Consider the following 26307-nt stretch of genomic DNA (forward strand, 5'->3'; position numbering starts at 1 on the left):
TTAGACTTAGGTCAAGAAGTTTCAGTTTAGCTCAGGTGCAGGACATACAGAAAAAGTAAAGAAAATAAAGCTAAGACAGTTTGGGGCGTTTTTGGAAAGACCACTGGATTCCTGGTTGATAACTCTGTAGTGATGATGCAAAGGACCCACACATAATGGAGCCAGGCATTGGGAAATCCTTGTCTAGTTCTGGCACAGCCCTTAGTCTACATGGATTTGGGGAAAACACCTGCCCTCACTGGCTCTTGGTTTCTTCATCTGTAAAAAAAGAAGTTAGAGTTTGATGCTGTGAAAGGTTAAACACTACTGAATGCCTATTTTTCTAAGAAAACTTAGAAATAAGTTTTAAACATCCAGAATATTGTGATAAAAGTTTTTACTTCTTAGATATTTGCTCTGAACATTATAGCAGCTTGGAGAGAATCATCTGTTTCATTCTCCATAAAATGCTCTTGCAATTTAATTTGGAATGAAATGATAAGCAAACTGTCCTGAATATAAGGAGAGAATATGTAAAATAACCACAATAGGTTCCCAGCATGTAAACTGTAATGTTAGAGTGTAAATATCTTTTAAAAATTATGCTTCTATATCAACTTGTAAAAATGCAATGTATCATAAGCAACCTCTGCATTTTTAGAAGTTGAAGAAGTCTTCGATGTCACAACAAGAAGTAGATTGGTCCCTTGTAAGACTTCTACCAAATCGTCTATCCTTGAGTCATTTCCATAGAATGACAGGTTTTTCTCTTTAAAACAGTAATTTTCTTTTTTTTTTTTCATAAGTTTTTTAAAAATTTATTTTTATTTGGAGGATAATCGTTTCACAGTGTTGTGTTGGTTTCTGCCATACAACAATGTGAATCAGCCATAGGTATACATATATCCTTTCCCTCTTGAACCTCTCCCTCATCCCCATCCCACCCCTCTAGGTTATCACAGAGTACAGAGCTGAGCTCCCTGTGCTATATAGCAATTCCTCACTAGCTATCTATTTTACACATTGCATAAGTTTTTTTTTTTTTTCCAGTTGAGCTATTTTATTTATTTTTTTAAATTTTATTTTATTTTTAAACTTTACATATTGTATTAGTTTTGCCAAATATCAAAATGAGTCCGCCACAGGTATACCTGTGTTCCCCATCCTGAACCCTCCTCCCTCCTCCCTCCCCATACCATCCCTCTGGGTCGTCCCAGTGCACCAGCCCCAAGCATCCAGTATCCTGCATCGAACCTGGACTGGCGACTCGTTTCATACATGATATTATACATGTTTCAATGCCATTCTCCCAAATTTCCCCACCCTCTCCCTCTCCCACAGAGTCCATAAGACTGATCTATACATCAGTGTCTCTTTTGCTGTCTTGTACACAGGGTTATTGTTACCATCTTTCTAAATTCCATATATATGCGTTAGTATACTGTATTGGTGTTTTTCTTTCTGGCTTACTTCACTCTGTATAATAGGTTCCAGTTTCATCCATCTCATTAGAACTGATTCAAATGTATTCTTTTTAATGGCGAGTAATACTCCATTGTGTATATGTACCACTGCTTTCTTATCCATTCATCTGCTGATGGGCATCTAGGTTGCTTCCATGTCCTGGCTATTATAAACAGTGCTGTGATGAACATTGGGGTACACGTGTCTCTTTCCCTTCTGGTTTCCTCAGTGTGTATGCCCAGCAGTGGGATTGCTGGATCATAAGGCAGTTCTATTTCCAGTCTTTTAAGGAATCTCCACACTGTTCTCCATAGTGGCTGTACTAGTTTGCATTCCCACCAACAGTGTAAGAGAGTTCCCTTTTCTCCACATCCTCTCCAGCATTTATTGCTTGTAGATTTATGGATCACAGCCATTCTGATTGTCGTGAAATGGTACCTCATAGTGGTTTTGATTTGCATTTCTCTGATAATGAGTGATGTTGAGCATCTTTTCATGTGTTTGTTAGCCATCTGTATGTCTTCTTTGGAGAAATGTCTATTTAGTTCTTTGGCCCATTTTTTGATTGGGTCATTTATTTTTCTGGAATTGAGCTGTAGGAGTTGCTTGTATATTTTTGAGATTAGTTGTTTGTCCGTTGCTTCATTTGCTATTATTTTCTCCCATTCTGAAGGCTGCCTTTTCACCTTGCTAATAGTTTCCTTTGCTGTGCAGAAGCTTTTAAGTTTAATTAGGTCCCATTTGTTTATTTTTGCTTTTATTTCCAATATTCTGGGAGGTGGGTCATAGAGGATCCTGCTGTGATGATGTCGGAGAGTGTTTTGCCTATGTTCTCCTCTAGGAGTTTTATAGTTTCTGGTCTTACGTTGAGATCTTTAATCCATTTTGAGTTTATTTTTGTGTATGGTGTTAGAAAGTGTTCTAGTTTCATTCTTTTACAAGTGGTTGATCAGTTTTCCCAGCACCACTTGTTAAAGAGATTGTCTTTAATCCATTGTATATTCTTGCTTCCTTTGTCAAAGATAAGGTGTCCATATGTGCATGGATTTATCTCTGGGCTTTCTATTTTGTTCCATTGATCAATATTTCTGTCTTTGTGCCAGTACCATACTGTCTTGATAACTGTGGCTTTGTAATAGAGCTTGAAGTCAGGCAGGTTGATTCCTCCAGTTCCATTCTTCTTTCTCAAGATAGCTTTGGCTATTCGAGGTTTTTTGTATTTCCATACAAATTGTGAAATTATTTGTTCTAGCTCTGTGAAGAATACCGTTGGTAGCTTGATAGGGATTGCGTGGAATCTATAAATTGCTTTGGGTAGTATACTCATTTTCACTATATTGATTCTTCCAATCCATGAACATGGTATATTTCTCCATATGACAAACCCACAGCAAACATTATCCTCAATGGTGAAAAATTGAAAGCATTTCCTCTAAAGTCAGGAACAAGACAAGGGTGCCCACTTTCACCATTACTATTCAACATAGTTTTGGAAGTTTTGGCCACAGCAATCAGAGCAGAAAAAGAAATAAAAGGAATCCAAATTGGAAAAGAAGAAGTAAAACTCTCACTGTTTGCAGATGACATGATCCTCTACATAGAAAACCCTAAAGACTCCACCAGAAAATTACTAGAAATAATCAATGATTATAGTAAAGTTGCAGGATATAAAATCAACACACAGAAATCCCTTGCACTCCTATACACTAATAATGAGAAAACTGAAAGAGAAATTAAGGAAACAATTCCATTCACCATTGCAACGGAAAGAATAAAATACTTAGGAATATATCTACCTAAAGAAACTAAAGACCTATATATAGAAAACTATAAAACACTGGTGAAAGAAATCAAAGAGGACACTAATAGATGGAGAAATAAAACAGTAATTTTCAAAGAGGAATCTGTCGACATTCCTTCAGGAAAAACACTTATTTTACAACTTGACACTATGACAGTGTCTAACATTTTTTCTGAATTAATTGATATTTTACTGATGATTTTTCAAAGGAGTATACCTGTGATGATTAGTTTTATGTGTCAAGTTGGGTAGGCTATGTTGTCTACTTTTTAGGTCAAGTGAAAGTGAAGTCACTCAGTCGTGTCCGACTCTTTGCGACCCCGTGGACTGTAGCCCACCAGGCTCCTCCGTCCATGGGATTCTCCAGGAAAAAGCACTGGAGTGGGCTGCCATTTCCTTCTCCAAGGGATCTTCCCAACCCAGGGATCGAACCCAGGGATCGAACCCGAGTCTATCGCATTGGAGGCAGATGCTTTAACCTCTGAGCCACCAGGGAAGCAAAGAAAAGAAAGAAAGTTGCTCAGTCATGTCCAACTCTTTGCAACCCCATGGACTGTAGCCTACCAGGCTCTTCTGTCCATGGGATTTTCCAGGCAAGAATACTGGAGTGGGTTGCCATTTCCTTCTCCAGGGGATCTTCCCAAACCAGGGATTGAACCTGGGTCTTCTGCATTGTAGGCAGATGCTTTACCATCTGAGCCACTAGGGAAGTCAAGGTTAGTTTAAATGTTACTGTGAAGGTATATTTTAAATGGGATTAACATTTATAATCAGTTGACTTTAAATAAAGCAGATTACTCTCCACAATGTAGGTGAGTCTCATCCAATCAGTTAAAGGTCTTAAGAGCAAAGACTGAGGTTTCCCAAATAATAGGGAATTATGTCTGTAAACTATATCATAAAAATTCGACCTGAGTTTCCAGCCTGTTGCTGTGCCCTGTGGATTTTAAACTCAAGGCAGCAACATCAAATCTTCCTTGGGTCTCTTGCCTGCTGACCTGTCCTACAAATTTCAGACTTTCCCACAATCACCTGAGCCAAATTCTTAAGATAAATTTTTCCACCTCACTCTCTTTTCTGCCCTCACTATTCTCTCCTTTCCTCATTCTCTGTTTTTCTAACTTCAGTACAGAAGGGTCCCAACTGGACTGTAAGATACATATATATTTCTTTGGATCTATCCAGCAGGGTGGGTAACCAGCACTCTGTGTCAGAAATGGATAGCAGTATTCTTGGCACTAGGGGTAGGTTTGGAAATCATAGAAAGAGGGAACAAATTTGTGTGTACTATGGATTCAGATATGTCTGAGTATTCTGAACAATTCATGAGATGGTCCAACAGGAGTCTGTGTTGAAAACTGGGAAACATTTTTAAGAATTCACCACTGAAGAAGCTGGCATGCTTTGGTTCTCAGAAGAGAGAGATTATTTTCAAAAGAGCCTTATGTTTGTTTACTTAGACTTGTCTTGCTAAACTTTTTAAGATACTGGAATGCATTCAGCATTCCTTGAGGACTCATTGACCCAGAGGGATGGGATGGAGAGGGTGGTGGGAGGGGTATTCAGGATGGGAACACATGTACACCCATAGCTGATTCATGTCAATGTATGGCAAAACCACTACAATATTGTAAAGTAATTAGCCTCCAATTAAAATAAATTAAAAAAAATACAAACCTTAAAAAAAAATAAATCAGAACTTACATTATTGGAAAAAAAAAAAGAGTGATGCAAGGAATAAAGCCATTCTTTCACCACCACTGATACCAAGAGGAAGAGGAATATCAGCAAAGTACAATGTAGAGAGTATAGGATCCATGTGGGACAACCCTACCTGGAAGAGTAATCTTAGTGCCCACTCGTTCCTGGGGGAATCTAAGGTGGCCCCCGGTGGGCAACTACTTCACCTGGGAGTAGATGCAGTACCTGGTGGAGTGTCAGTGGAAGAGTAGCACCTCTGATGCCCAGGTATGGTGATGTTTATCTAGATCAGGGCCATGGACATGCCTAGTACAGTTACTGTGGCACTTGGCCAACTGATGTCAGGCTTGATCCTAAGTCCATGTGAGAAAACCCATATGGCTCCACAGATACATGAATGGATTAGTTTGCAGGGGGCAAAGATCACCTAGTAGAGGTGGAGGCAATGAAAAAATGAAATATGAGTCTTAGAATTAAGAATTACTTGTATATTCAGATTACTGAGATCTGAAGTAAATCTGAACTAAATCTACCTATCTACCTATGTATCCATTCATCCACCCAGCCATCCATTAATCTATATCACCTTTAGAGTATAATCAATGAGGGCTCACAGTGTCACACCTGGTGCTTTGGGACTCTGTATGTTTCTTAGATGGACAGTGTCATCAGAGTGTAGATTCAGGAGATGAAAGTGAAAACAGGTACAATTTACAGGTGATAAAAGAGGAAAATTGGTTCTCTTTCCTTTTTTTCATATAACCTCAAGCTGAAGCTCTAATACTTTGGCCACCTGATGTGAAGAGCTGACTCACTGGAAAAGACCCCCATGCTGGTAAAGATGGAAGGCAAAAGGAGAAGAGGGTGGCAGAGGATGAGATGGTTAGATAGCATCACCAATTCAATGAACATGAATTTGAGCCAACTCCGGGAGATAGTGAAGGACAGGGAAACATGGAATGCTGCAATCCATGGGCTCCCAAAGAGTCAGACATGACTTAGCCACTGAACAATAACATATAACCCCAAAACAACCTTCTGCCCTTTTCCTCTCAAAGACTGCTCAAAACAAATGAAAAGCCAAATGAAACTAAAACAAAGAAAACAAAAATAAGACAGATTAGGACATGGTCACTGAAGTTGAGAGAAAATAACACAGCCTTATTTGAGTAATAAGATAAAAAGATAAGATAGAGAAACATATAAAAGATAAAAAGATAAGATACAGAAACACATATTAACTATGTTTTACAAAAGTAAGAAAATATGGTATAATGATATATATATGAGGCAATATATCTGAATCTAGGATGGCTTGGCTATATGTAATATAGCAAAAACAAACATTAGTATTGCATTTATATGTAAATCATTTAAAAATATCTGACAATAGAATAGCATTTGTTTGTTAATTACAAATAATGTTAATAAACATGACTATGAGAAACGCTGGGCTGGAAGAAGCACAAGCTGGAATCAAGATTGCTGGGAGAAATATCAATAACCTCAGATATGCAGATAACACCACCCTTATGGCAGAAAGTGAAGAGGAACTAAAAAGCCTCTTGATGAAGGTGAGAGAGGAGAGTGAAAAGTTGGCTTAAAACTCAATATTCAGAAAACGAAGATCATGGCATCTGGTCCCATCACTTCATGGGAAATAGATGGGGAAACAGTGGAAACAGTGTCAGAATTTACTTTTTTGGGCTCCAAAATCACTGCAGATGGTGACTTGAGCCATGAAATTAAAAGATGCTTACTCCTTGGAAGGAAAGTTATGACCAACGTAGATAGCATATTGAAAAGCAGAGACATTACTTTGCCAACAAAGGTCCATCTAGTCAAGGCTATGGTTTTTCCAGTGGTCACGAATGGATGTGAGAGTTGGACTGTGAAGAAAGCTGAGCGCTGCAGAATTGATGCTTTTGAATTGTGGTGTTGAAGACTCTTGAGAGTCCCTTGGACTGCAAGGAGAGCCAACCAGTCCATTCTAAAGGAGATCAGTCCTGGGATTTCTTTGGAAGGAATGATGCTAAAGCTGAAACTCCAATACTTTGGCCACCTCATGCGAAGAGTTGACTCATTGGAAAAGACTGATTCTGGGAGGGATTGGGGGCAGGAGGAAAAGGAGATGACAGAGGATGAGATGGCTGGATGGCATCACCGACTTGACAGACGTGAGTCTGGGTGAACTCTTGGAGCTGGTGATGGACAGGGAGGCCTGGTGTGCTGCAATTCATGGGGTCGGACACGACTGAGTGACTGAACTGAACTGAACTCATGCCATTATATGCATAGTGATTTGCATTTTCCTAAGGCTTTTTTCCCCAAACAACCAGTTATTTACATTTTGGGGGTAAAATTATGGCACCCCACTCCAGTACTCTTGCCTGGAAAATCCCATGGATGGAGGAGCCTGGTAGGCTGCAGGCCATGGTGTCGCGAAGAGTCGGACACGACTGAGCAACTTCACTTTGACTTTTCACTTTCATGCATTGGAGAAGGAAATGGCAACCCACTCCAGTGTTCTTGCCTGGAGAATCCCAGAGACGAGGGAGCCTGGTGGGCTGCCGTCTATGGGGTCGCACAGAGTCGGACACAACTGAAGCGACTTAGCAGCAGCAGCAGCAAGACCCACTACAGAAGCAAGGAGGCAAACCTTGCTATACTACTGGATTGTGTTCCAGTGCACGAAAATACGAAAAAATAGAAAAGGAATCAGCAAAGACTTGGGTTTGAGTTTTCTGTCTTGATTTGTGTAAACGTGAGTGAATCACTGAAGTGTTAGGCATCACTATATTATTTGTAACATCTCTACTTACAATTAATGTGAAGATAAAATAAGACAAACAGCCATAAGAGCATTTTATAAAGAAGAATGCATTACACAGGTAAGATATAACAATTTTAAACAGCAGAAGCTAATGGATTATTTTAATTTAGATGTACTCCCAAGAATTAAGGATCACAAATACAGCAAATAACATACTTTAAAAATAGTTATCCTATAATTATCTAAAGGTCAGATAAAAAATTTCAACTAAATCTAAAGCATATAGTCCATTTAGGGAAAGGAAGTATATTTATATGACAATACACACATTCAGAAATAGCTTTTTGTTGGCATTTATTTCTCTATTCACTCCACAAATATTTGTCAGGCATCATCTGCTATGGGCATCTAATACGTGTTTTCTATGCTGAGATTCAGCACATAAGATGTGTACAAGATATTTTCAGATATCCCTTTTGAACTAGACATCACTTTGGGTTATGTTTTCCAAACTTCAAAGATGCTATGCTTTTTATGGTGTAGAGATTTATTGCATACCCACGATTCCAAACCACTTTAATTTTTATTACTTCAATAAACTACAATATAAAATGGTAAGTGATTTGAGAAGAATATTTGTGCAAAATTACAAATGACTGTGCATCTCTTGCAATGAAGACAGATAGTTATAAGAGGAACTAATTTAGTGAATAACTAAAATTCCACTGATTAAGACCAAATTACAATGAGGATATTAGCACCAAAACACTTATAGACACAAAATTGAAGATAATGTATTAGTGTTAATATTTTACTGTAGAATATTTTACTACTGTCCCCCAAATGCTGACATTTTCAGGTTCTTAATTTTTCATCATATTATACAGTAAATCACATCTAAAAATAAATTATGAGAATATTGATGAAATATAAATGCAAGTATTTGTTTATTCATGCTACGATACCCATCTGACAAAGGGGAAAAGATCAACTATATGTACCTGTTTAATTTGTCTTAGAGCCATCATCTGTCTCTTTACATTTGGTGAATAGCTTCACTATTACTAAAATTGTAATGAACTTTTCTCAGATTTTCCATGGTAGTAATTTTACAAGATTTCTATTTCCTTAATCACACTGTAAAATATTCCTAAATACCTTGATTACTGTTTAATGTTAGTATCTATAAACTAACTTTATTTACAGCACATAGTTTAAAATAGCCTATTTCTTTACCACGATAGATCAGAATACCACCATCATTAAAACAAAATAGTTGAAAAGATATGAAAGCCAAACTTCAGTTTTTATAAAATGATTTTTCAGAGGAAGAATCTGATAGATGCTGAATGAGAAATGTGTACTCAAAAGTTTGTGGGAGCTCAGTTTACACTAAAAGTGTGTTGCTTTATGGAAAACATTTATTTGATTTATATTTTAAAAACCAAGCTTAACTTTAGAGCAGTGATTCAGCTGCAAGGGAAATCTCTTAAAATTATCTATATAGTCTTTTCAACACCCCAAGTTCCAACCTAATAGAATTTATGACCAGCATCATCTTGATTTTTGCATAATAGAGCTACACAACGGGCAGAAAGTGACTTTCTAACCTCTCTACATGAAGTAGATATTCAAATATTTGCATATTTTGTAGTATATCCCTAGAAGTTATTGAACTTGTATACATTTCTACAATAGGGTGTAAAAAAAGTAGAGGCCAGTATAGGAGTATCATCTTTGCAAAATAATCTTTAAAAGTTGGGATATATGAGGCTAACTTCCTTAAGCTCTAGTGGAATTTGGTGCTTTTGCTTTTTTTTTTACTTGAACTCTTTTTCTACCGTTCTAGATTTGAATGCAACTGGGTAGTATAGTAAACATGAAAACGGGAGGATGATTTTGTCTAAGTCATGGGTCATTTACTAAAACTCAACTGAAATCTGCCACTTATAGTAAAAACCACAGTTTTACGTTTAAAATATGTATCAGTCTTTTGCTTGTGATTATATGGGATTAAACTGCATAACTACTTTAAAAGTTCTAAACGACTGATCAATTTTTACATCCTTTAATATAATCAAATGAGTCATATTTATAGCTATGGGATGGTACCTCTCAGGGGTTTTCCACAAATTGTATGCTTATGAGACTCGCACAGTCTGTATAGCTGTGTGATCTGAAAAATAAGAAGCAAATATTTTCCCAGTGGATGTCAAGCACTGAGGTCACGTGTCATTTCTCATTTCTTTAATACCAACCAACTTGTCTGACTCAGTCTCAAGTTACTCTGTCTCTGAACATCCCTTCGAATGAATACCAGTCTGGCATCCTGACAAATCATCCACATAACAATATCTAGTTTTCACATAAATTAAAAAATTGATTTATTCATTCTGAAAAAAATCTTTATTATTCCTTTATGATATGTGTGTGTGTGCTTAGTTGCTCAGTCGTGTCTGACTCTTTGTGACCCCCTGGGCTGTAGCCCACCATGCTCTTCTCTCCATTGAGATTCTCCAGGCAAGAATACTGAGCCTCCCATGTCTTCAGGATAGATAGAACATGAAAGATACAGATCCTGCCCTCAGGGCCTCACAGTCTAGTGATAAAGATGACTAAGTCAATCAAAATTTCCAGGAGACTAAGCTGAATGACGGTAAAGCATCTGCCTGCAATGCGGGAGACCTGGATTCGATCCCTGGGTTGAGAAGATCCCCTGGAGAAGGAAATGGCAACCCACTCCAGTATTCTTGTCTGGAAAATTCCATGGACAGAGGAGCCTTGTAGGCTATGGTCCATGGGGTCGCAAAGAGTCAGACATGACTTAGCGACTTCACTCACTCACTCAAGCTAAATGACATGAGAAATGGGAGCCCAGAGAGGAAAATTGTAAGTCATATGTCTACATGCACTCAACATTAGGAAAACTAAGATCATGGCATCTGGTTCCATCACTTCATGGCAAATAGATGGAGAAACAATGGAAACAGTGACAGATTTTATTTTGGGGGGTTTCAAAATCACTGCAGATGGTGACTTGAGCCATGAAAATTAAAAGATGCTTGCAACTTGGAAGAAAAGTTATGACCAACCTAGACAGCATACTAATAAGCAGAGACATTATTTAGCCAGCAAAGGTCCGTCTAGTTAAAGCTATGGTTTATCCAGTAGTCATGTATGGATGTGAGAGTTGGACTATAAAGAAAGCTGAGTGCCGAAGAATTGATGCTTTTGAACTATGGTGTTGGAGAAGACTTTGAGAGTCTCTTGGACTGCAAGGAGATCCAACCAGTCCATCCTAAAGGAAATCAGTCCTGAATATTCATTGGAAGGACTGATGCTGAAGCTGAAACTCCAATACTTTGGCCACCTGATGTGAAGAACTGACTCATTGGAAAAGACCCTGATGCTGGGAAAGATTGAAGGCGGGAGGAGAAGGGGACGACAGAGGATGAGATGGTTGGATGGCATCACTGACTCAATGGACATGAGTTTGCGTAAACTCCGGGAGCTGGTGATGGACAGGGAGGCCTGGCGTGCTGCAGTCCATGGGGTTGCAAACAGTCAGACACGACTGAGCGACTGAACTGAACTGAACATGCACCATGCCACTCTTTAGTCAAACACTATAATATTATCTGAGCCTCTTTCATGAATGGATGACTGACTGAATAAGTGGATGAATGTAAAAGAACCACAAATAAGCATTTTAAAAAATATTTTATTCTAATATTCTTTTAGGTTTTACTTCCCAAAAACAGGAAAGAAGGAAGGAAGGAAAGAAGGGAGGGAGGGAGAAGGGAGGAATAAATATTTATTGAATTTTCATTACCTTGGTGTGCAGTTATCTTCTATCATCTCATAGTATACCTACTGCCAGGCTTCCCAAGTGGTGCTTGTGGAAAAGAACCTACTTGCCAATGCAGGAGACATGAGAGGTGGATTTGATCCAGATCCCTTGGAGGAGGGCATGGCAACCCACTCCAGTATTCTTGTCTGGATAATCCCATGGACAAAGGAGCCTGGTGGGCTACAGTCCATGGGACTGCGAAGAGTCGTACACAACTGAAGTTACTTAGTATGCATGCATACCTACTGTTATGGGCTGAATGATATCCCTGCCAAAATTCATACATTGACTCTCTAAACCCAGTAGCTCAGAATGTGACTATACTTGGATATCGAGTCTTTAAAAAGGTGATTACATTAAAATGAAGCTGTTAGCACTGTTTATAATAGCCAGGACATGGAAGCAACCTAGATGTTCATAAGCAGATGAATGGATAAGAAAGCTGTGGTACACATACACAATGGAGTATTACTCAGCCATTAAAAAGAATACATTTGAATCAGTTCTAATGAGGTGGGTGAAACTGGAGCCTATTATACAGAGTGAAGTAAGCCAGAAAGAAAAGTACCAATACAGTATACTAACGCATATATGTGGAATTTAGAAAAGTGGTAACAATAACCCTGTGTACGAGACAGCAAAAGAGACACTGATGTATAGAACAGTCTTATGGACTCTGTGGGAGAGGGAGAGGGTGGGAAGATTTGGGAGAATAGCATTGAAACATGTATAATATCATGTATGAAACGAGTCGCCAGTCCAGGTTCGATGCACGATACTGGATGCTTGGGGCTAGTGCACTGGGATGACCCAGAGGGATGGTATGGGGAGGGAGGAGGGAGGAGGGTTCAGGATGGGGAACACATGTATACCTGTGGCGGATTCATTTCGATATTTGGCAAAACTAATACAATATTGTAAAGTTTAAAAATAAAGTAAAATTTAAAAAAAAATAAAATGAAGCTGTTAGCATGGGTCTTAATCCAATCTGGTGTTTTTGTAAGAAGAGGAAGGTTGGACACAAAGACACCAGGGATACATGTGCAGAGAAGAAAGACATGTGAGGACAGGGCCAGAAGGCGGCCATCTGCAAGCCAAGAAGAGAGGCCTCAGGAGAAACCAAACCTGCTGACACCTTGATCTTGGACTTCTAGCAGGAAGGACTGTGAGAAAATAAATTCCTGCTACTTAAGCCACTGGTCTGATATTTTGTCACAGAAACTCTAGCAAACTACCATTTCTGTTGAGTGGATTAAAAGGATATGTTATCCTTTCAGGTCCATAGCTAATTGAAATAGGGATGATATGAGGTTATCCAACAGTCATAAAAATTCCAGTTCATGTTGGGTAACTTTTCATTACTGACTTTAAAGAAAGGGCTCTTTCCCATCAATAGTACATTCTGCAGACCTATATTTTCTACATTTATCTCCTTAATTTATGAGTACTGAATATTAGAAAGTTCTCATTTAACATAAGTAGCTTGCTTTAAAATTTAAAAACTAAAGCTAACATTTGAATAAGAGACATTTAGTTGACATGTTGTTGAACATTTAGTTGAACACATTGATAATGTGATGAAGATATGAATGTTGTATTAATATTTTGACACCACTGAATGTTATTAATAATGTAATGGAATTTTCCATTATTCTTTCACTTTAAATTTAGTTAAGATCTGCGATCTGGGAGTCAAAAAGTTAAAGCACCAAAATTTTAGTTCTAGCTTTGTCATTAACGAGTTTTATGATTCCAGGCATATCAATTAGGTTTTCAGAATCTCTATTTCCTCATCTGTCAAATGGAAATAAAATCATTTAATGTTTATATATCATTTGGTAATTTAAAGGCTCATAGAAGCTAGAACATGAGAAAATATTTTGAAATTATAAGTTATCAAGAAAAATATCAGGAAAACTATCTGTTCTTGGGATGAGAAAAATGTTTTTAATTTTTCTTTAGTCTAAGAAAGAAGCTATGAAGGAAAGTATTTCTAGATTTCACTACAAGTTTAAGCAAAAAATGACTTTGAAAAACTACCATAAATACGAAAAAATGTACAAATAACCAAAATAGAGAAAAGAATTATAGTGCCATGAAATGGCAAGAATACTTCATGGTAAAAAATATTTACAAAAGAGGAAGAAGAATATATAACTTTAATACAGAAAATCATTTGGGGAATTAATTTTTAAAAATTAGAAATATGTACATATAAAATATTACATAAAGGGATGTTGGCATTACAATACTCATTATAACAGAGAAAATTAGAAATAATTCATATATTGTAATGATTAACTTAAATAAATTGTGAAATATTTAAAAATACTGTGCAGTCACTGAAAGCACAATTTTTGAAAAGAACTTAACAATTTGGTACTATGATCACCATGTATTATAAAGTGGTAAAAGACTGTAAAAGAGTCTGACCCAGAGATATGAGTGTATATGTACACTAACAAAACAAGATTAGAAAATAATAAATGTATAAGACAAAATATAATTAGTAATTGTCTCTGGTAGGTGAAATTGTGGGCAATTTTTCTCTTGTATTATTTTCCAAATTTTCATTAGTATTTATAATCTATCATTTTTATCTTTATATTTTATAATTTATCATTTCATCTTTATATTATACTTAATTATCAATGTTGTCCATTCATATATACATCTTATTTATCAATTATCCAGTTCCCTTCCAGGAGCTTAGCAATTAGTACACATTTTTGTATACCCCCAGAGGTAGTCTAAATAAAATAATCAAATATACAAATGTTGGTGCTGTATAGATATGTTTTTAGGCATGAGTACTTACAATACACTTTGAAGAAGCTACCATACTGGTAAAGCTCTGCTCATTCTATTAAATGACTATGTAATCACAGTAAAACAGTGTACATGTTAGTTGTCAGCCATAACTTATTTAAGTAGTCTTCTATGATGTTCATTAGGCTTTTAATTTATACTATGTTGCATTATGCTATATTACACTACAGTAGTAGGTATGTTTGCATATGGCTAGAAAAATCAGTAACTTTGAAAAAAATGTCATAATAAAATGTAAAATCTTCAAGATGTTTGGGATACTATCTACTATGTTTTGCTTTGGTTTTCTTATTTTTTTTTCCTTTTTGACTACTTCAAAAGTAAAGTTTTGATTAGTTCTATTACTGTTATATCAGTTCAGTTCAGTCGCTCAGTCATGTCCAACTATCTGTAAGCCCCATGGACTGCAGCACGCCAGGCTTCCCTTTCCATCACCAACTCCCAGAATTATTCAAACTCATGTCCATCAAGTCGATGATGCCGTCAACCATCTCATCCTCTGTTGTCCCCTTCTCCTCCCACCTTCAATCTTTCCCAGCATCAGGGTCTTTTCCAATGAGTCAGTTCTTCACATCAGGTGGCCAAAGTATTGGAGTTTCAGCTTCAGCATCAGTCCTTCCAGTGAATATTCAGGACTGATTTCCTTTAGGATGGACTGGTTGGATCTCCTTGCTGTCCAAGGGACTCTCAGGAGTCTTCTCCAACAACACAGTTCAAAAGCATCAATTCTTTGGCACTCAGCTTTCTTTATAGTCCAACTCTCACATCCATACATGACTACTGGAAAAACCATAGCTTTGACTAGACAGACCTTTGTTGACAAAGTAATGTCTCTGCTTTTTAATGTGCTGTCTAGATAGGTTATAACTTTTCGTCCAAGTAGCAAGTGTCTTTTAATTTCATGGCTGCAGTCACCATCTGCAGTGATTTTTCAGCCCCCAAATAAAGTCTGTCACTCTTTCCACTGTTTCCCCATCTATTTGCCATGAAGTGATGGGACCAGATGCCATGATCTTAGTTTTCTGAATGTTGAGCTTTAAGCCAACTTTTTCACTCTCCTCTTTCACTTTCATCAAGAGGCTCTTTAGTTCTTCTCCACTTTCTGCCCTAAGGGTGGTGTCATCTGCATATCTGAGGTTATTGATATTATTCCCAGCAATCTTGATTCCAGCTTCTGCTTAATCAAGCCTGGCATTTCACATGAGGTACTCTGCATATAAGTTAAATAGGCAGTGTGACAATATACAGCTTTGGCGAACTCCTTTCCTGATTTGGAACCAGTCTGCTATTCCATGTCGTTTTGTTGCTTCTTGACTGGCATACAGATTTCTCATGAGGCAGGTAAGGTGGTCTAGTATTTCCATTTCATTAAGAATTTTCCAAAAAAAAAATGAATTTTCCATAGTTTGTTGTGATCCACACAATCAAAGGCCTTGGTGTAGTCAATAAAGAAAAAGTAGATGTTTTTTTGGAACTCTTGCTTTTTTGATGATCCAGCGGATGTTGGCAATTTGATCTCTGGTTCCTCTGCCTTTTCTAAATCCAACTTGAACATCTGGATCTTCATATTCATGTTCTGTTGAAATCTGGCTTGGAGAATTTTGAGCATTACTTTGCTAGTGTGTGAAATGAATGAAACTGTGCAGTAGTTTGAGCATTCTTTGGCATTGCCTTTCTTTGGGATTGGAATGAAAACTGACCTTTCCAGTCTTGTGGCCACTGCTGAGTCTTCCAAATTTGTTGGCATATTGAGTGCAGCACTTTCACAGCATCATCTTTTAGGATCTGAAATAGCTCAACTGGAATCCCATCACCTCCACTAGCTTTGTTCATAGTGATGCTTCCTTAGACTCACTTAACTTCGCATTCCAGAATGTCTGGCTCTAGGTGAGTGATCCTACCATCATGGTTATCTAGGCCATAAAGATTTTTTTGTTTAGTTCTTCTGTATATTCTTGCCACTTCTTAATATCTTATGGCTCTGCTAGGTCCATACCATTTCTGTCCTTTATTGTGCCCATCTTTGAAATGTTCCCTTTGTATCTCTAATTTTCTTGAAGACATCTCTAGTCTTTCTCATTCTATTCTTTTCCTCTATTTCTTTGCATTGATCACTGAGGAATGCTTTCTTATCTCTCCTTGCTATTCTTTGGAACTCTGCATTCAAATGGGTATATCTTTCCTTTTCTCCTTTGCCTTTAGCTTTTTTTTTTTTTTCTCCTCAGCTATTTGAAAGGCCTCCTCAGACAACCATTTTGCCTTTTGGTGTTTATTTTTCTTTTTGCATTTTCTTTTTATTGTTATATAGCCACCAGGTTTAAACTAGCTAACTGAAACCAGAGTTAAGACAATGTATGACTGAGAACTTAAAGATTCTGTGAAGTTGAAAACTCTGTCTTCAGCAATTCTTTTAGTGCCAGGAAAAGATAGATCCTATTTTAAAATGTATATGTTGAATATACACAAATTAATTGAGATATGACATTTAAGCTGTTTAGCTACAAAACTGATATCACGGTGTAGTGCATTCCTAACTGTATCAGAAGGGCTCTGAGATGTCCTATGCAGATGACAAAAATAAAGACTGAATGGCCCTTCTTCAATACATAAAGGTAGAAAAACTTCTAAATATTCATTCCTTAATTTGGAAAAAATCCCATACACTGATAAATTTGAGGGTCTCAGAAATGGAAGGAAATAAATTTAAACATAGAGATTCAATTTTAAGAAAATAAAACTTCAGGGAAATTCTCAAAAGAAAGAACACTGGTACACAGCAAAGCTGAATGATTTTCAAGGAGACATATTACTAACTGCATTCACACAAAAATTACATATAAAAGTAAAGTTGAGCCTTTCTGGCAGTAAGATTCCAATATTTGTAAATATAACAAATTTTAGAGCCAAGACTCCACACTTGGGGTGATGCTTCAGCTCAGATGACTTCCTCTGGGGCTGTATTTTTTTCTTTTTTTTCCTTCTCTTTTTCTAGTACCCATGTCTTGTCTTTGGTTCCAAAGTTGGACACAGAATCCAAGATGGGCAAATCAGGATTTTTCCTCTGTATGTTTCAGCCTGGTTGAGGGATTTTTCCAGGCAGGGTATGAGCTCACAGTTACTGCTGACTATGTTCTCCAGTCCATAGAGAAAGATCACACTTACAACAGGGAATGAATCCCTTGTAGCTCAGATGGTAAAGCCTGCAATGCAGCAGACCAGGGTTTGATCCTGGTTTGGGAAGATCCCCTAGAGGAGAGTGTGGCAACCCATTCCAGTGTTCTTGCCTGGAGAATTCCATGGACAGAAGAGGCTGGCGGGCTACAGTCCATGGGGTCGCAAAGAGTCAGACACAACTGAGCAACTAACACACACATGAAACCAGAAAGAAAAAAAAAAAAGAAAGAAATAGTTGGATTTCTATCACTTGTGATGGAAAATCTCAGCACTCAAGTACATATATTTACTTTGTAAAACTAAGAATGAATGACAATCACTGCTTTTGAAGCAGTCAAACATTAGCCATGGATAAAATCAAATATATTGTAAAAGGCATTTCTTTCCAATTTAAGATAGCTATCAAGCACTTAGGAGAATGAATAAAAGCATTTTCTTTCCAATTTCATATCTGAGTCATTCTTTCACAAAGAGAAGTATCCTATGCTTTCCTGGGCATTAATTTTTTGTATCTATGATACAAAGATACTATTCTGAAAGTAATTTATAAAAATATTAAGAGAATTTCATTCTTTATGGAACTGAAGCATTCACATGGACAGTGAGAAATACTGACAAAAGTAAGATATGAAAAGAGAGTACTTTGAATTTAATTTCTGCCTTTTTATTCTTATTATATATTCAATACAACTAAATTCCCCTAATATCTCTGATGTCTATGTACTGAGTACTTCTTTATAGCATTTACAGCTTTGGACTTTTTAATCCCTGTCTTTATTTTTAGAGAAAGAGCACTCTAATAATCTGAGACTATAGAGTCTGTTAATAGTGGTATTCTCCCATAGTTTGTTGAATTTTCTAAATCGGATAGAATGACAAAGACTCTAAAGCTTATCCAGATGTGGTTTTATAATGATGTCACTAGGCTTTATTCCATAATCAAGGCCCCTAAAAATATAGTTTTAGCCTTTGTATCAGCAACAAGGTTAATGGAATATGCACCAAGGGTAAATACTTTAGCAGATTGTGTCATCAGGAAATATTTAAACACCATTTAAAAGGATTTAAAATAAGTAGATTTTATTTTACACTGACTAATGCACAGAAATATAATACAATAGAGCTGTTAACAAATAAACCTAATGCTTTTCTCTCCTCTTCTCCTCGTCCTTGTGCCATCTGTATTGTTAAGTCCAATTAGCTTTTTGCATTTGGAGTTCTAAATTACTATTCCTTTCGCCCACTGGAGACAATGGTTGCATAGGTTTAGCTGTGACTATTTCAGAGTAAAGTCATATTTCAGTCATTTAATTTTAAGACAGATAAGCTCATGCTGTATCATCACTTAAATGGTTCTCCATTGCCTCAGAACAAAGATAAATGTCTCAGCATTCCTATAGCACCTTTGATGATCTGACTCCCACTTTGCCTCTATTCTTGATCACTTCCTTAGGGTGCTTAGTCACATCAAACTGTGTGTTATTTAATTTTCATGAGATGCTCATTCATATCTCTGTGCTGTTGACTATTCCACTGTGGTCCTTAGGTCTGACTGTCCTTCAGCTCTGAAATGCTACTCTAAAGCCTGTAAAAATTCACCTCCTCTGTGCTACTTTATCTTCCTGATGAATTACCTCTTCCTTTGTTCTCTCCCGTTACAGAAAATACCACAGAGTGAACAGCTTTATGTTTAGTTGTGTATCTTTCCCTCCAAGAAACTGAACCAAGAATGCTTTGAGAAAAAAGCAAAAATATCTTAATCACATATGTAACATCCCACCTCTGATTTATATCTTGTACACAGTAGATGATCAACTAATTTTCTGAATTAAACTATGTAGTTCAGAGACATGCCCCCAGGGGATGTTTGGCATTCAGTTCAGTTCAGTCACTCAGTAGTGTCCAACTCTTTGCGACCCCATGGACTGCAGCATGCCAGGCTTCCCTGTCCATCACCAACTCCTGGAGCTTGCTCAAGTTCTTGTCCATCGAGTCGGTGATGCCATCCAACCATCTCATCCTCTGTCATCTCTTTCTCCTCTTATGCTCAGTTTTTGCCAGCATCAGGATCTTTTCCAGTGAGTCAGTTCTTCCCATCAGGTAGCCAAAGTATTGGAGCTTCAGCTTCAGCATCAGTCCTTCCAACGAATACTCAGGACTGATTTCCTTTGGGATTGATTGATTTGATCTCCTTGAAGTCCAAAGGACTCTCAAGAGTCTTCTCCAACACCACAGTTCAAAAGCATCAATTTTTCAGCGCTCAGCTTTCTTTATGGTCCAACTCTCACATCCATATATGTTTGGCATTAAGAGTCTTTATTATGATTTAACAATAATATTATTACTTCTAAAACCAAAAGTATGTGTTCATGTATCATTTATTCTTTAAAAAAATAAAAAGAGTTGTGAGCACTAACCATTTCTACATGCACTATCACATGTAATTCCCACAGTAAGTCTCTGAAGTAAGTACTGTTATTTCCATTTCACCAGGAAACCAAGGCTTATGAAAGTCACACCTGCATAATTCTGCCTCTGAACTTTGTGGTAGGAAGACTTCTAAAAATGAAACTAGTGACTCTCACCTTACAGGAATTCCTCCCATTTGAGGGTGGGTGGCAGCTATGACTGTGAGGACATGTCATTCCCATGATTACCTTACCTTATATGAAAAAAAAAAAAAAATCATCCTGGAATGCCTAATTATTATTGCTTTTAAAACTGGAGTTTTCTCTAACAGGTAGGAGAAGAAGTCAGAGGTTCAAAGGATGTAAGGATTTGATGTAAGAGATGATCTGCTTACTGGCATAGATGGAGGCAGGAGAGCATGGCCTCTAGAAGTTAAAAGCAGACCCAAACTAACAACCAGCAAGGAACAGTAACAACAGCCTTTACCAGAGCCCCCAGAAGAGATACTCAACTGCCCAAATTCTTGATTTTAGCTTTGAAAGGCCTTAATGAGGAACCCATCTGGTTTGCCTAAAACAAAACTCATGTACTAGCTCATGGTTCTATAAGTATTGTAATAGGAAGTTTGGGTGGATTTAGCTGGGCATCAAAGAATTGATGCTTTTAAACTGTGGTGTTGGAGAAGACTCTTGAGAGTCTCTTGGACTGCAAGGAGACCAAACGAGTCAATCTTAAAGGAAATCAGTCCTGAACGAAAATGACCTGCTAGTGTTGGAGGGCTTCCAGTGGGGGTGCGGGATGGCACGATCTCATCACGGGGACAGAGGCACTGGCACCAGCAGGCCAGGAAGGTCCCCCTTGGCATAAACCCTCTTGGAGGTCACCATTAACCCTAGCATAGAGCCCAAAGAACCCAGGGCTGGGTGGCTACAGGCCAAATAACTACCAGGGAAGGAGTGCAACCCTGATGGCTTCATCAGCAGATAACTGGATTAAAGCTTTACTGAGCAAGGTCCTGTGCACCAGAGCAAAACTCAGTTTTTCTCAATGCCAGTCCCTCCCACCAGGAAGCTTACACAAGCTTCTTAGCCTCAGCCATCAGAGGGCAGACAGAAGAAGCAAGAAGCACAGTCCCACAGCGGCTAAAACAAAATCATATTACAGGAAGTTAATTATGATGAAAAAGCAGAAAGTTATGTCCCAGATGAAGGGACAAGATAAAACCCCAGAAAAAACAACTAAATGAAGTAGAAGACATGCAACCTTCCAGATAAAGAATTCAGCAAAATGATAGTGAAGATGATCCAGGATCTTAGGAAAACAATAGAAAATATGCAAGAAATGTTTACCAAAGACCTTCAAAACTAAAGAACAAACAAACAGAGATGAATAATACACTAGAAGGAATCTAGAGCAGAATAACTGAGGCAGAAGAACAGGCAAATGACCTGGAGGCTGGAATGGTGGAAATCACTGCCACAGAACAGAATATAGAACAAAGAATGAAAAGAAATGAAGACAGCTTAAGAGACCTCTGGGACAACATGAAATGCATCCACATTCTCATATAGGGGTCCCAGAAGGAGAAGAAAGAGGGAACGGACCTGAGAAAATATTCAAAGAGATAATAGCTGAAAACTTACCTAACATGGAAAAGGAAATAGTCAACCAAGTCCAGGGAAACACAGAGAGTCCCAGGCAGAATAAACTCAAGGAGGAACACACCAAAACACATAGTAATCAAACTGATGAAAATTAAGGGCAAAGATAAATGGCAAATAACATACAGGGGAACTCCCATCCGCTTATCAGCTGATTTCTCAACAGAAACTACAAGCCAGAAGGGAATGGCATGATATATTTAAAATGATGAAAGGGAAGGACCTACCACCAAGAATACTCTATCCAGAAAGACTCTCCTTCAGATTTGATGGAGAAATCAAAAGCTTTCCAGACAAATGAGAGTTAAGAGAATTCAGCACCACCAAACCAGCTCTACAGCAAATGCTAAAGGATCTTCTCTAGGCAGGAAACACAAGAGAAGGAAGAGACCTATAGAAAATAAACCCAAAACAATTAAGAAAATGGTAACAGGATTGATATATATAGATAATTAGCTTAAATATAAATGCATTAAATGTAATAACCAAAAGACACAGACTGGTTGGGCAGATGAAAACATACATGTATGTACTTCCACTTACCACATCACTGTGCTTGACCGACCACCCCCCCCCCCCCACAAATTCTGTGTAATTAATTTACATTGTTAAGTTAATCATGTTCCCGTTATGGCTTGCAATTTTAATTATCTTCTATTTTTTTTCTGGCTATTGATTCTGAAAACTGATAAACATGTTTTACTATTTTGAAAAAAAGAAAGCAACCAAGCCTGGGGTACTTTGTTACAGTGGAAATAAGAAACGAATAAGAAACAAATATGCCAATTTAGTATCTTATCTCTCTTTAATTCTTACAGAATTCTTAGTTCACTCAGGATGCTCAGCTCAGTTCTTCATTTACCAGCCTCCTTTCAAGCCAGGTGTGGCTAGGTAACTATGTTCTGGTCAATGAGATATAAGCAAAGGTTGTGCAGATTTCTGAGAAGGCTCCTTAAACAACGATAGAGAACCAAGGTGTACACTTTTGCTCTTTCACGTTTCCTGCTTTCTGCCTGGACTACATCTGTGAAGGCTGACGTTCTAGCAGCCATCTTGGAAACATGAGGTACAACAGAGGCCTCCATCCCTGAATGGCTGAACCAACACTTCCAGATTTCTCATTACATTTTTTCATGTTGAAAAAAAAAAAAAAACATTGGATGTTAGAGATGAAGACTAAAATCCAGGTCTTTATTTCTGGCAAAAGGGTGCCTAGCATTATAGTTAGTAATACTGATACTAATACTATTTATGTTCTCAGTAGCGTTTCTGAGATAAGACGCTCAGGCAGAGGAATGTGTTTTATGAGAAGTGGCAGATATAGTGAATTTCATTTTAGGGAATTAGAGTAAAATGCCTGGAGCAGGAGGGTCCAATATGATGGACAGAAAAATATCCGTGGCTTAGGAAAAATGTCTGGATTGGAGATGAGGACTGAGTCATCACAGGGATATTGTGTGAAATGTTCCAAGAAGAACCCTGAGATAAATCAACATCTGTGGTTGGAAGGAAAAGAAAAGGCTAACACACCAGAGCTTGAGCAGTAACAGAAATTGAGAGGGTGGGTGCTGCAGACACTGGAAGCAGAATGTTCTGTGATGGAAAAAATGATCAACAATCTGTCCAAGAATCAGGAAATAAATGGGCTTCATGTTCATCCTGGCTCTACAAGAATTTTGATAGCCTGGTGAGAATCATTTCAACTGAGTTGTGAAGTCATTATGGACCCAGTGGATGGAGAGTAGGTTTAATTTTGTGCCCTCTAAAGACATGCTCAAGTCGTAGCCCTCATACCAGTGAATGTGACCATGTTTGGAAATAGAGCCTTGGCAGATATGATCAAATTAATAGAAAGTCATATTGGATTAAGGTGGGCTCTAAATCTAACATGACTGCTGTCCTTATAGGATGAGAGAAATCTGGACACAAGGAGGATACCAAGGGATGAGAGAGGTGGAGACTGGAGTGATGTAACTGCAAGCCACAGAATGCCACCAATTAGCCACAGAATACCACAAAATTAGCCACAGAATGCCAGAGATTGTAGTGACCATTGAAAGCTGGAATAGGCAAGGAAGACGTCTCAAAGGGAGTAGAGCCCTACTGACACCGTGATTTAGGACTCCAGACCACAAAATAACATATTTCTGATGTTTTAGGCATCCAACTTGTGGTATTTTGTGATGGCAGCTCTAGGAAATATATATATAGAGATTAGGAGGCAAAGAGAGTGAGCCAGTGGAGGTAGGAACTGTGAGGATGAAGTTGAGAAAGGCAAGGCTGATATCATAAGTGGAAGACGAAACTCAAAGACATGTTTGTCTTTTTTTCCCCTCCACATATAAGAGACCTGAGCCTATCATATCCTGACGGAAGAAGCTAGGACAGGAGGAGAGAGAAAGACACAGGAAATGTCAGGCTACCGGACAGAGGACGTCAGCAAGGTAGAAGGAGGTCTAGAGAGGGATTAGCCTTTTGCAGGGGCATGAACACTCTTTCTTTCTTTCCTAAGAGAAGAAGGAAAACATCGGTTCTGCTATAGGAAAGGTTCTGTGACAGCAAACTGAGGAATCCCATCCAAGAGCTTCAATCTGAGGTGATTTTTTGATGATGGCATTATATTCTGACCAGCATGAGGTGATGACTTATTGTTGTTTTCATTTCCATTTCTCTAATAATTAGTAATATTAAGCATCTTTTCATGTGTTTTTTAACCATCTGTATATCTTCTTTGGACAAATGTATATTTAGGTCTGCTAAAAATGGGACCTCAGAGACCAATTCACGTCTACTTAAAATGGCTTAAGAAGAAATGGCTAGCTTTAGGGAAGAGTCAGCTTTCACTTATTTTAAGAAGATGTAATAAATACACTATAAAGAGTATGAACCCTTCTCTAACCACTTCTCACTGAAATATAAGCTCCATGAAGACAAGGCCTTTGCATGTTTTGTTATCCATTGGATCCTCAATGTTTAGAAAAGTATCAAGAATCTACCTCATAATATTCATGATGATATTCATTAATAACATTTAATAATCTTCACTGAATGAATGAACCATTCCGGATAAAAGTGATTATCTTCTTTCTAAATAAGTTTCATTGCTTCATGGGATATATCAATTTTTATATTGATGTTTAACAGGTGCCTTATATTTTCTAATATGTTTGAGGTATTTGAGAGAATTTTATAACAGTGTTAATCACAGTCATCAAATACATAGAATAGAATTTCAGGATGAATTGTATACTCTCAGAATTCATAAGTTGAAATCCTAGCCCCCAGTACCCGAGAATATGACCTTAAATGGAAATAGAGTCATTGCAGTTGTAATTGTTAAGATGAAGCCATCAGGGTGGCCCCTAATCCCATATGACTTGTGTTCTTATACAAAGAGGAATTTTGTACACAGGCAGCACACAAGGAGAATGCTATGTGAAGATGAAGGCAGAGATTGTGGAGATGCTTCTACGAGTCACAGAACACTAAAGATTGCCAGAAAACCACCAGAAGCTAGGAAGAAGCATGGAACAAATTCTTCCTTATAAGCCATCAGAAGGGACCAACCCCAACAACACCTTAATCTGGGACTTCCGTGCTCTAGAATTGAGACAATCGATTTCTGTTGTTTAATCCATCCAGCAATACTCTATTATGGCAGTCCTAGCAAACCTACACAAGTAGTTTAACCAAAAAATAATTCACTACATATTGCATAATTAAATGAAAAATTCTATGAAGCTACAGGAACAGCCTTCCTCATTAAAACTGTTTAGCACATTTAGCATATTAATTACTTCTGAATTATGCATCAGTGTTTGTTGTCATTTACTTTAAAATATTAATTTACTGAATCTCAGTGTTTCTTCAACTTTCAATTCATTTCAACTCAAACCAATAAGAGATTATCAGATGCCAATTGGGTTCTTATTCCTATGGTACCTACTATAGAGATTAGGAAAATAAGCAGTATGAGAACCATACTCAATGTATCTATACTTTTCTTTGGAATCAAGGTCTATCGCCTTTAAAATAAGTTAATATTGCTAGAAAGAATGCATTCAAGTGACAAGTTTATAGGAAAATGATATGAAAGAATCTGTGAATCAAAGGAACATGTGGGAATTGAGGTAGGTCATCAAATACGTGTAACACTTTGATGGGTATAGATGGTGCTAGAGGTATGAGAATGCCACACTTGATACTGGTTAAAGGAAATGAGTAAGCTGATCAATCTAATTAAATATCAAAATAAATACTGCTGCTGCTGCTGCTAAGTCACTTCAGTCATGGCCAACTCTGTGTGACCCCATAGATGGCAGCCCACCAGGCTCTCCCATCCCTGGGATTCTCCAGGCAAGAACACTGGAGTGGGTTGCCATTTCCTTCTCCAATGCATGAAAGTGAAAAGTGAAAGTGAAGTCGCTCAGTCGTGTCCGACTCTTAGCCATCCCATGGACTGCAGCCTACCAGGCTCCTTTGTCCATGGGATTCTCCAAGCAAAAGTACTGGAGTGGGGTGTTCAGTGGTAAGTGATGTTCTTACCCTTGTTCTCATCACCTTCTTCCCACCCTGCAATGCCCAAAACCCATGTGCTGCTCCCAGGACCAAAGCTCCCTGTTTACCTTTGCCTTCTCCTAGACAGACATATTCATATATGTATTTA

General features: G+C 37.8%; 1 protein-coding gene and 1 non-coding gene across 2 annotated transcripts in view; both read right to left on the reverse strand.

Moving 5' to 3' along the window:
• Positions 1–26307, reverse strand: part of USH2A (usherin) — a 938899-nt gene that overhangs the window by 457440 nt on the left and 455152 nt on the right. The window lies entirely within an intron of this gene.
• TRNAC-ACA lies at positions 3882–3953 on the reverse strand. Its single transcript has one exon. It is a non-coding gene; the product is annotated as a tRNA-Cys (tRNA).

Source organism: Bos indicus x Bos taurus, chromosome 16, assembly GCF_003369695.1.
Source record: "Bos indicus x Bos taurus breed Angus x Brahman F1 hybrid chromosome 16, Bos_hybrid_MaternalHap_v2.0, whole genome shotgun sequence".
NCBI lineage: Eukaryota > Metazoa > Chordata > Mammalia > Artiodactyla > Bovidae > Bos > Bos indicus x Bos taurus.